Genomic DNA, 12,916 nt, shown 5'->3' on the forward strand with positions numbered 1-12,916 from the left:
GTTGAAAATCCCACCCCTCCTAAAATATCATGTCAATCAGGTCTGCAAACGACCTGAATTACCAACTTAATTAGTTTAAGTGGCATCCCACCGGCTTTAATTGACGGCGGGTGTCCCGCATGCGGGGGCTGCGCGCGCATGTAAGCGCATCACTGGGGAACCTGGAAGTGAGCGGGTTGGAGCCGGGCTCCGGACCCGCCCCGGGAATCCCCAATTTTCGGAGCCCCCCCGCCACGAACCCGCCAGCTCGGAGGTCTGAAAATCGAGCCCTAGTGACTGTTTAGTGAGGAGGAGGTGGTGATGGGTTCAGGGTGTGCATAAGTTGCACCATGATAGTATTGGACAGGCTTGACAGACCAGCTAGTCTTTTTCTGTCTTTTGTTTTTGTATGTTCATATCTATTCCTCTTCTGTTTCTATAGAAATTCTCAAGAACCAGCCTGAGCTCATAGTAATCCAGGAGAAGCCAGCATGTCACTGCATCCTGCTTCACTTACTCCATCTGATGTAAGCACCAAATCAAATATATCTACTTTGAGGGATTTAGATAGTCAGTTTGAGGATGGAGCTCTGGATGAAGCACAGAATACTAGTAGGTAGCATCATGTGTTTGTGACAGTGGAGGAGCAGAAACCTGCTGGCTTGAGGGTTAGCTCATATTCTTCCTCAGCTGCAAAGCCCTAGATTCGGACCTTCATATAAAAAGGGCCTGCATATAAAAAAGCAAGATGTTATCTGAAGTCATTTGTATTTGTCCAAAGTACTCTGAGAGGTACAGAGAAATCCTCATCTTGCATCTGTGCCGTCCTGCAAAACAGTTTCTTCGAACTGTAGCCCACTGTGGAATGTGAATATTGCAGGAACTTCTGAATAGAGCTCCCCTCCCTTATGACAGAGCTCCTTCACACAGTGGAAGTATCTCTCATAAATATCCAAATTGCCGGGATGGAGACCTTGTACTCAAAAGTACAGCAGGGACATTTGTTCAGCTCTGACATGCTAGGAGATTGAATAGAGAGAGACATTACACAGGGCTTCACAAACCTAATTTCTACCAGAGGTCTGTCTCATGTAGATCAATAAACATGGTGAGGGAGTGCACAGCAGCAGGTACATGACTGGTACGGATGAGATTGCTGCTTCTCAGGGTGATGCCACATCCATACCATCCACATACCCCCTTCCCCCTCAAATGACAGAAGTTATGTCAGAAAATGGGCAGGACCAGCTAGACACCACAGGATCAGATGTGATGGCACCAGTTGCAAGCCTATCATATGACCCAGCACAGGACCATGTTCAACCCAAGAGGCTCCCACTGACACCCAGCAGCCAGTCACCTCATTTCCTCCTGTCACTGGGAAATACTTAAAAGGAGCACTCGGTTCTAGAAGACACTGTGAGCAAGATAAAGTGCTACGGTGAAACATACTTGACATATACACCATCACTTGGTGCAGAGAATGATGTTGGTGAAGGTGTGTTGGGCCACTGCGTTGTGCACATGACAGTCAGTGACCAAGGCAGCTCAGGAACTTAGATGAAGTCCTCATCCATGAGAGGTCAGCATATGACACTGCCTGCAAAAGAGTTTCAACAAAGATCTTTTCTGAGTCATTGACTGTGGATAAGTGACCTCTTTAACCTGCTGCATACTTTGGCCTCTCTAGATGGCAAAGATGTGTAGCATGATCACACAATAATAATCTTTGATAACCTGCTGAGGCTGTACTGCACTTCACCCCTTGATGTGTCCAGGCATCCGAAGTGCTGCTTCAGGGTGTCTTTGGTATGCTCAGTAATGAACCTGATGGCTACATGGCTCTCGTTATATATCTACATTCACCTGGTCTTCCAGGGTGTCACAGGCTGTCCCGAGTCAAGGCCAAAGAGGGTAACCTATGTCTTTGAGAAGCCATCTTTCCAGTAGGCCTTCTCCTTTAAATAACCGGGCATACAGGATTGCCTTAAATTAAGGAATCATGGCTGTTTTCAGGGGAGAGATTGTCTTTGCTGAAGTCACTATGAACCTATTGCTTTCAGAAGCAGCATCTATTGTCGCTTGTGTAGAGCTTTGTGATGGCATTGAACTACTACTGGCATGATTTTTTTTTTATTCGTTCATTGGATATGGGCGTCGCTGGCAAGGCCAGCATTTATTGCCCATCCCTAATTGCCCTTGAGAAGGTGGTGGTGAGCCGCCTTCTTGAACCGTTGCAGTCCATGTGGTGAAGGTTTTACCACAGTGCTGTTAGGTAGGGAGTTCCAGGATTTTGACCCAGCGACGATGAAGGAACGGCGATATATTTCCAAGTCGGGATGGTGTGTGAATTGGAGGGGAACGTGCAGGTGGTGTTGTTCCCATGTCCTTCTAGGTGGTAGAGGTCGCGTGTTTGGGAGGTGCTGTCAAAGAAGCCTTGGCAAGTTGCTGCAGTGCATCCTGCAGATGTTACACACTGCAGCCACAGTGCGCCGGTGGTGAAGGGAGTGAACGTTTAGGGTGGTGGATGGGGTGCCAATCAAGCAGGTTGCTTTGTCCTGGATGGTGTCGAGCTTCTTGAGTGTTGTTGGAACTGCACTTATCCAGACAAGTGGAGAGTATTCCATCACACTCCTGACTTGTGCCTTGCAGATGATGGAAAGGCTTTGGGGAGTCAGGAGGTGAGTCAGTTGCTGCAGAATACCCAGCCTCTGACCTGCTCTTGTAGTTACAGCATTTATATGGCTGGACCAGTTAAGTTTCTGATCAATGGTGACCCCCAGGATGTTGATGGTGGGGGATTCAGCGATGGTAATGCCGTTGAATGTCATGGGGAGGTGGTTAGACTCTCTCTTGTTGGAGATGGTCATTGCCTGGCACTTGTGTGCCGCGAATGTTACTTGCCACTTATCAGCTCAAGCCTGGATGTTGTCCAGGTCTTGCTGCATGTGGGCACGGACTGTTTCATTATCTGAGGGGTTGCGAATGGAACTGAACATTGTGCAATCATCAGCGAACATCCCCATTTCTGACCTTATGATGGAGGGAAGGTCATTGATGAAGCAGCTAAAGATGGTTGGGCCTAGGACACTGCCCTAAGGAACTCTTGCAGTAATGTCCTGGGGCTGAACTGATTGGCCTCCAACAACCACTACCATCTTCCTTTGTGCTAGGTATGACTCCAGCCACTGGAGAGTTTTCCCCCTGATTCCCATTGACTTCAATTTTACTGGGGCTCCTTGGTGCCACACTCATTCAAAAGCTGCTTTGGTGTCAAGGGTAGTTACTCTCACCTCGCCTCTGGAATTCAGCTCTTTTGTCCATGTTAATGAGGTCTGGAGCCGAGTGGTCCTGGCGGAACCCAAACTGAGCATCGGTGAGCAGGTTATTGGTGAGTAAGTGCTGTTGATAGCACTGTCGACGACAACTTCTATCACTTTGCTGATGATTGAGAGTAGACTGATGGGGCGCTAATTGGCCAGATTGGATTGGTCCTGCTTTTTGTGGTCAGGACATACCTGGGCAATTTTCTACATTGTCGGGTAGATGCCAGTGTTGTAGCTGTACTGGAACAGCTTGACTAGAGGCGCGGCTAGTTCTGGAGCACAAGTCAACTGTTCCTGTATTCATCTTAATAGCATAAATATTCCCAATGTTTTTCCATTTCATTATACCTATGAATTGCTAAATGTGTCCAAGAATATAACATTTTTCTCTCTCTTCTCCAACGTGTTCCAGTCCAAATTGTTTTTATAGATGAATTGCCATGATTGAACATGGAAGGAAGAGATCAAGATTATGGGTGATGCAGTGTCAAACCAAATAGTGAAAATACTTTCCATTAATTGTATGAGGTGGTAATATCCAGATTTTCAGATAAACAGAAAGATAAAAGCCCTATATCCAGAACGAGTTCATTAGGTTTTGGTATTTGAAGTTAGTACACGTTGTTGAATACAAATTGTTTAAATATACAAATATTCAGCAGATTCCTCACAGTGTAAACCTGCATCTATATAAGCAAACATTTTTTAGTTGATAGTTCTCCAATTTTTTAAACCATTGCCTTAATTTTATTTCCCTTTAGAAGTGATGATCGAGACAAATATACATTTTTGAAAACGTCAGTTCTTTAAAGCATCTTAAAGATGCTGCCACATAGCAGGAAAAGGTCACTCATCCAATACAAAACAACACAAATCAGCCAATCTGAACACATTAAGCAATATATATCATAGGAGTGCTGCTAATGGGAGATGCAGACCATCTTACCATCAACTTTACATAGTAGCATAAATACTCTGAAGCTTGGGGGTCTGTGAATGTGCTGTCAGTTTAAAGGGATCCAGTTTTAGGAAAGTGAATGTGGGGAGCCGATAGCCTGCTTCTCCAGTAATAGAGCAAGTAGGTCAGCATAATCCACAATGGCGCTCACCTCAATCACCATCCGACTTAAAGGATAAAGAGCAAATCCAGGGATCACTTTCCTTCGATAGGAGTGAAGCAACTTGGCAACATGAAAGTAGCTATTGGATCATCACCACATCCCACAAACTCAATGATAATTTTAATTTACACAAAAATCAGCCTTACAGTGCCAAATGGATTATGCACTGGTTAAAAGGAGCCATTGATTTAATCAAAATCTAATATTAAATATGCCAAATAAATTAAACTTTGATTCACAGAGGCTGATGAAAGCTGTGGATTAATAGAAAATAATTCTACTTGGAAATAAAAGTCCAAGTTGAAACTTGAGGTGAACAACAGTGAAAATACTTTTAATCAATGGTATGAAGTATTAAGTAACCTGGAAACTGTAGTTATCTTTGCACATTCCTGGATATTGTCTAGTTTGGTACCTAGGATAGCTTGGTTCTTTTTAGTCAAAAATGATAGTGCAATGTGTAGAGGAGCATGCATATTGCCATTCGTGTAATGACAGGTGATAAGTTGTGTTCTGTGGTTGGAGCCACAGCACTACAGTAATATGTTTAAAGAACAAAATACCTTACTTGACATATGGATGAAACCAGTACCTGGCAGAGCATGCATCCTATCAGTGATTGGAGCCTGAGAGAGAGAGAATGCAGATTGTGCACCCATCCATTGCCAATTTCTGGTAATGTAATGAAGAAGCTGGTAACTGGGTATGTGGTAAATGTGCACTTGTACAATCTATGGAACCCAAAATGGTTGTCAACTTCAGGTTTGGATTCAATTTTATAAATAGTCATTCTTCAACACTTCCCAGCCTGAAGAAACCTGAATTCTTACCATAACACTGCAGCACTCCCTCAGTATTGCTCTGAAGTGTCAGCCTTTGCTCAATGATGGCATCCTTGCTTCTGGGTTAGAAGGTTGTGGGTTCAAGTTCAAGTTGCACTCCAGGACTTGAGCACATAATCCAGGCTAACGCTTCAGTGCAGTACTGAGGGAGTGCTTCACTGTTGGAGTTGCCGTCTTTTGAATGTGATGGAAGAGCGAGGCCCTTTCTGGCTTCCGGGGTGGACATAAAAGATCTCATGGCACTATTTGAAGAAGAGCAGGGGAGTACATCTGGTGTCCTGACTAAAGTTTATCCCGCGACCAACATCACAAAAAACAAATTATCTGGTCATTTATCTCATTGCTGTTTGTGGGACCTTGCTGTGTGCAAATTGGCTGCTGTGTTTCCCTATGTTACAACAGTTACTACACTTCAAAAGTACTTCATTGGCTGTAAAGTACTTTGGGACGTCCTGAGATTGTGAAAGGCATTATAGAAATGCAAGTTTATTCTTGCTTTGTCTTTCTAATCTGGGAACTTTTAGGACTTTTGATTTCCTCAGCCTTTGAGTATGAGTTGTGAGAAACTCAGAGAAATTTAACATTCGTCCCCAAAATGAATGATAGCTGGACATGGTTACAAGGGAACAATCTCAACAAATGTGTCTTTCTAATTTTAAACGCAGACACACGTCCTCTATTGGTTCAGTATTTCTATTGTGGAAAACAACCAATCAGATAGTGAAAAGAACATTTTCAACTGACTTGCAGCGGTCATAAAAATTCTCCAGCCCAAGAACATAGAAAACAGAAGTAAATCCTAATGTAGCAAAGCTGCGGAAGATGTACCAGTTCTTTTTATAATGTATATTGCAGTTAGTGGTGTGTTTTTTTTTGTCGCTCCATTTTTAATGCTTCTATTTTGTCAGCTGTGGTCATCGTAATCTGCATCATTGGCCATCATATTTCAGCAGATTGCATCAACACGATTAAAAATTGTGATACAACAGTTGTAAATTTATTAAATAATAATCTACAATTGATTATCAGATAATAACACAATGTATGTACTGAGAGTGACGATCAAATTTCCTATGATCCACCTGCATTTGATTCAACAAAAACCTATGAACATGATTACGCTGTTGGAATTTTTAATTTCTACATTTTATGACCTGAATAAATCAGGCTCACCAAATCTTCAAAGTGACCCAAAAGTTTCCATGTCAACGTAGCTGGTTTAACTCGTAATATAGGCATTTATTATCAACAAGATATTGTTTATATTTTAGGACATGGAAAGCAGGCTTAGAAATAATACACCCCCAGTCCATAATCACAAAGGTTTATTTACCACTGCAAACCACAATGTCTGTATGCATTTAGAAGACCTATTGCAATTATCCTAGATCCTTAAAATGTAGTAGTTGTTTCTACAGTATTAAATATAACATTAAAAACTATAATTAGTGTTCTTCTGTATGGCATAGAGTGCTGGAAAGGTCTGAAAGCAGTTGAAAAATTCCAAAAAGCTGAAAAGCAAGTATTTGAAGAGAATTTTGAATTCTAGTGGCAACAAGTGACTGAAGAGGAAATAAGAAGTATAAAACCTTCCATTAAAGAGAACCTAAAACTCCATGCAAATACTATGGTAAAGTATTGAGAACGAATAAGACATCAGCCTAAACGAGCCGTGGTCCGGTCGCCCCAGGGAAGACAGTACCCTGGTAGACCAAGAGATGCATAATACAAAACAAACAACCATAATCTTAGTGAAGATTGAAATTATGATCGTTTGATTATCACTCAAGAAAAGTCCAGACGTGAAATGAATGGTGTTGCTTTGTTACTATTCTATGAACTATATCCTGTTTGGATTAAGGTTAAAGTTAAAAAAAGGTTTTGCTGCTCTCCACATCTAATTATCTATATATTAATAATAAGCTACATATGTCACACATTCCTTATTTCAGTATCACTGTCATGTCATTCCTTTAGGTGGGATCTCAGTAAGAATTTCAGTTACAAAGTTACCTGTCGTGGTGCAGTGCCCATTTTTACCAATAGATTAGCTTCAGAAGCTGCAGGTACTATACCTATGCCTACAGTAGCTCTATAGCACTATTCAGATAGCCTCTCAGCTACATGATATTGCCAACATTTTGAACCATTCTCCTGGATAACTGTAGGTTTGGAACAGCTACTCAGGATTTTCTTCTTTCCTTGCTTCAGCTTCTCCCTTTCTATGTTTACCACACCATGTTCCTCCAACCGCCTCTCTTTTATTGTCCAGCTCAGTGGGACTGCCCTTGCTTGATTTCACTCTTACCTATCAAATCATAGCTGGAGCATCTCTAGCAATGGTTTCTTTTCCTGCCCCTGCACCGTTATCTTTGGAGTCCCCACAGGATCTACCCTTGACCTCCTCCTCTTTCTCATCCAAATGCTGCTTCTTGACGACACCACCTGAAGACATGGGATCAGGTTCCTCATGTACATTGAAGATACCTACTAGTTCTACCTCTCAACCACCTTCCTTGAACCCTCCACTGCCTCTGTGTGGTCAGACTGTTTGTCTGACATCCTGTATTGGACAAGCCACAATTTCCTCCAGTTAAACATTAGGAAGACCGAAACCACTGCCACAAACTCCATAGCCTAGCAATCAATTCCATCCCCTTCCTCAGCCACTGTCTTAGGTCGAACCAGTCTGTTTGCAACCTCGGCGTTCTATTTGACCCTGAGCTGATCTTCTGACCCCATAACCCCTCCATCACAAAGACCACCGAGTTTCATCTCCATAATATCGCCTGTCTCCACCCCGCCTCAGTCCATCTTCTGCTGAAACTCTCATCCATGCCTTCGTCGCCTGCAGACTCAAATGTTTCAATGCTCTCTTGGCCGGCCGCAAAATGTCTACTCTCCATAAACGTCAGCTCATCCAAAACTTTTCTGCCTGTATCCTACCCTGTACCCAGTCCCGCTTACCCATCACCCCTGTGCCCACTGACTTACATTGGCTCCTGATCCCCCCAATACCTCAAATTTAAAATTCTTATCCTCGTCTATAAAACCCTTCATGGCTTCTCCCCTCCCTATTTCTGTAAACTTCTCCTTCTCTATAGCCCTCCTGCATTCATCCAAAACTGGCCTATTGTGCCTCTTCTACTCCCTTCACCCCACTATTGGTGGCAACACCTTCAGTCGTCTACGCCCTACACGCTGGAATCACCTTCTTAAACCTCTCTGCCTCTTCTTTGTGAATTGTAAACAATTTTACAACACCAAGTTATAGTCCAACAATTTTATTTTAAAATCCACAAGCTTTCGGAGGCTTCCTCCTTCCTCAGGTGAACCACATTCACCTGAGGAAGGAGGAAGCCTCCGAAAGCTTGTGGATTTTAAAATAAAATTGCTGGACTTTAACTTGGTGTTGTAAAATTGTTTACAATTGTCAACCCCAGTCCATCACCGGCATCTCCACATCTTCTTTGTGACCCTCCTTAAAACCCATCTCTCTGACCAAGCATTTAGCTACCCCTTGTAACATTTCTACCCCTTTTGCTTTAATCTTTTGGGCATGATGTTTGCCAAGAATATTAAGCCTCAAAAGTTATTGTTGGTGATATTGCCAGACAAGTGCATAACTGTGAGAATGTGGAACTCGCCACCACATGGAGTAGTTGAGGCGAATAGCATAGGTGCATTTAAGGAGAAGCTGAATAAGTACATGAGGAAGAAAGGAATAGAAGGATATGGTGATAGGGTGAGATGAAGTAAGGTGGGAGGAGGCTCTTGTGGAGCATAAACACCGGCATAGACCATTTGGGCCGAGTGGCCTGTTTCTGTGCTGTAAATTTGATGTATTTCGATGTAATATCTCCTTCTTTGGCTCAGCATACATTGTTGTCCGATAATGCTTCTATGAAATGCCATGTGACATGTTTCTATGTTAAAGGTGCTATATAAATGCAAGTCATTGTTGTTAAGTAAATAAATCATGAAACTTTTCCCAGCGATTGATTATCCAAACTGTTCCTGCTGTCTCCCCTTGCCATACTGAACTCGTGTTCCTTCCTGCAGCCTCTGAGTGGGTGCCTAAATGGTACCGATCTGAATGCTTTGTTTGGTGAAAAGCTCCAGCTTTTTTATTTCTCAGTTTCATGCACCACTTGGTGCTGCTGGACTTTTTCTTTGCATATGAATCCACTACACTTGTCCCTGCTTCCCCTATGTTGCTCTTTCGAGTACTCAGTTGTCATTTGTTAGTTTAATAAACATGTGGTTTCCAAATGCATTTTTTGTGGGGGGAGGGGGACATTTCTTTTGCATCTCTGATTTTGAATACACTCTCAGGGTTTGCTTCGTCCTAAATTTCCGTCATCCTCTCATTTACACAGTGATAACGCACTTCCGGCACAATTTATGTCCTGATCTGGGAACACGAGCCTGTGTGTTTGGGGGGGGGGGGGGGGGCAGGGAGTGCGGGGACAAGATTTCCTCGGCAGGAACATAAATGTGGAAGCACAGCTCCTTAAAGAAGCATCTGCATTTCCTGATGGCTGTAAGTTATTGCAGTCTATTGTTTCATATCTCTATTGTGCTGAGAGGAGCTAGGAGTCTGCCAATTCACAATAAGGAGGGAGACAGCCCTGCACATCATACTTTAGGAGGTGATGGCAAGAAAATGTGTCATGTATGTGTGAGGGCCACTCTCCTCAGCAAGCTGAAGCCATGGTTGCCTGGGAATAGGTGGCCGAGCAGGTTAATGCAGTGTTTGCAGCAGAGAAGTCATCCTCCTAGATGAGGAAGGAATTCAGCACACTGACAAGTTTCCCAAGATCAGTGAATCCTGCACTTATCTCTTAACAGTGCTCTGGTATAAAATGCTTGGTGCACACACAAAAAGACTTCGCCCTCAGCCAGCTGCAAACTCACATAACATGCTTTCTCATCTTTACACACCCTTTTGCTCTCTGCAACACAGATACAAGGCATCCCATACTCATGCATGATATACCTTTCACCCTCACGGGAACCCTTTCACTGATGATGAGTAGGGCCATTAAAGACTTGCCCAAAATCCACTTGCATGCTGCATATTCTTGCACTCTTGTTTTCGGAAGCACAGTGGCCAGTCGCAGGACCACTGGAAAGAATCAGCATTTTATTAATCCCTTTTGATTGCACGCAAAGGAAGCCCTCGCTGGAAGAGATTGTTTGCAGACTGGAGGATGCACACCAGATCTCCAGCCCTTTACATGCTTGGAAGAACTCATCCTGTACATGTTGGCCCACCCCTTCTTTGGTTCCCATTGTAGAGAGGTATGCAATGGCACACCTGCCTGTGCTCCTGGCTATCTCCCTGAGAGCTAGGGTAGTTCCTAAAGGAATCCCCATACTATCCACAAGATGCTGTTACCTATTTCAGGCAAACTATCTTCAATGGTAGGGGAACTAAACTTACATTTTCACATGTGTGAGAAATGTGCAAATACAACACTTTTCTTAGTGGATCCTCTGTGGCATTGCCCATGGTGACAGAAGTTGCAATCAAGGGTGCTGACATGTGGAAGGTACACATCTTCAGTGAAAGAATTTGGAAGGAAATTTGTAGAAGATCTCCCCAGAGTGAATACTTCACTCAAACTTGACTGGCTTAAATATCATATTTACAAAACAGTAACAAATCAGAATTGAAAAGGTAGGGAGCCTTCTAATGAACAAATAACATCTTTTGATTTTTTTTAATGGAAAACTAATTATTTTCTATTCCTGAAAATAAACAGTGTTTTCCCTATCAACTGCATGTAGATAAATAAATAATGCATTAACTTAAATGCAACTCCATATGTTCTACCTACAAAGCTCCAGTAATGGCTTACTGTCTTTGTGCTGCTAGTACTTTCCATCACTGGGCAGGAGAAGATGCAGGCAGGGCTTACAAACAGCAAGATGTGGCATGCTGTAAAAATCTGTGAGTTGTAAGCACAGGTGCATTCTGGAAGATGGACTCTGCTACCTTTTTGAGTCTTTGTTTCTAGGAAGCACCACAAACTCAAATTCAAGGCCTCACAGAAAGGTATAGGCTTCTAATTGATGAGTTATTAATGACGCAAAATGTAACTGTAGAAAGAAGTTTAATCATTTTCTCCGAATGTCAATGTAGCTAAGTTAGTAGACTTGTCTTTGAATCAGAAAATTGTAGTTGTTCCACTCCAGGACTCTAAGGGAGCTAAACAGCCATCTTTCAACTCCCTCCTATCACTTGCTACCTTGCCAGCAAACACTATATGCATTAAGGAATACTAAAATGATCATAATTTATTAGTGCTATTAACGTTAATGAAGTGCTGTAATTCCAACCATCATCCATTACCTCAATGATTCTTTAAGGCGAAATCTGGGAGGAATGACTGTGGTGGCAGACTATTTTTGGGTGTTGCTGCCCTCAAGGGATGAGGATAGCATTAAGTTTCTGGGGGCAGGGTCAACTACTGGAGCCCTGTTCTTGCAATGTTGTAGCTAGCAGCACCTGCTGATTTTCTAGTTCTTCGTCAATCCTTTGAGGGAGCTGGGTGGAATGTGAGTGGATGGGCAGGAAACCCTAACTGGAAGATGCCTGATCTGCCCCTTCTACTGGTGTGCCCAAAGTTTTGGCTATGTTATCTGGCTATGTCATTCATCAATAGTTAATGCTTATGGGGCTAACCACCAAATTCCAGTCTTCAAACTCTACACTTGCAATCTGCTCCTACAACCCATACGAAAATGGATGATGCAGGTTCTCATCAGTCGGAATTTTGAAGGAAACTGCAGTATCACTGAGTTTCTGCTGACAGAAAGTTCTCTGAAATGGGAATTGCTTTCAATGCTTCTCTGCACTTGACTTAGTGGAGGACAATTAGCAGCAGAGATGAGCAGTCAGAGATATCAGATGACACCAAAAACATACCTTATGCCACCCACAGCATCTACAGACCAGCCAAATCTATTTGACAATTTCAGCCTGTCTCTGTAGGCTGAAATTTAGCAAAACTACAATTACAAATCTGTGCCATGGGCTTTATGAAGACCAGCAGCAACCTCACACATATGGATGTCACTGCCAGTGGCTGATAAATGACCGCAGCCCTTGATTTTTGTGCCTCTGGCTTGTTCCAGCACAAGCACAAATGACATCAACAATATCATCCAATTTGCTGTCCAGAGATGCATCAGAGATAACTGATGCTGTATTAAGGAGGGGCAACAACTTTATCTCCCATCTGACTGACCAGCAACAACATCCAATTCCACCAGACTGCTGGCTTTCCTAAAATACAGTGGCAATTAATGATGGCCATGTTTCTGTCTGGCCTTCTAAGGTAAATCAGAGGTCCACATGAACATGCTCCATCAATATGCAATTGGAAAGTGACCACAAAGAGCATATCATGAAAATCAATGCTCACTTCCCAGATGCTTTCATTTTAAGGCAATTATCTCTGCCAGACTTATTTAATGATGAAGGGAAATGGGAAAGATGGCTCCTGGGAAACAAAGGCTGTCCTCTTCAGCCCCGGTTAATTACATATTTGCAGTTGCTACCATCAGATGCACAGTGCTGATACAGTGGGGCCGATGTAACCACTTTAGATGCCTGGACAGATCAGGGTGTCCAGCCTGT

This window comes from Heptranchias perlo, chromosome 28 (genome assembly GCF_035084215.1).
Source record: "Heptranchias perlo isolate sHepPer1 chromosome 28, sHepPer1.hap1, whole genome shotgun sequence".
Lineage (NCBI taxonomy): Eukaryota > Metazoa > Chordata > Chondrichthyes > Hexanchiformes > Hexanchidae > Heptranchias > Heptranchias perlo.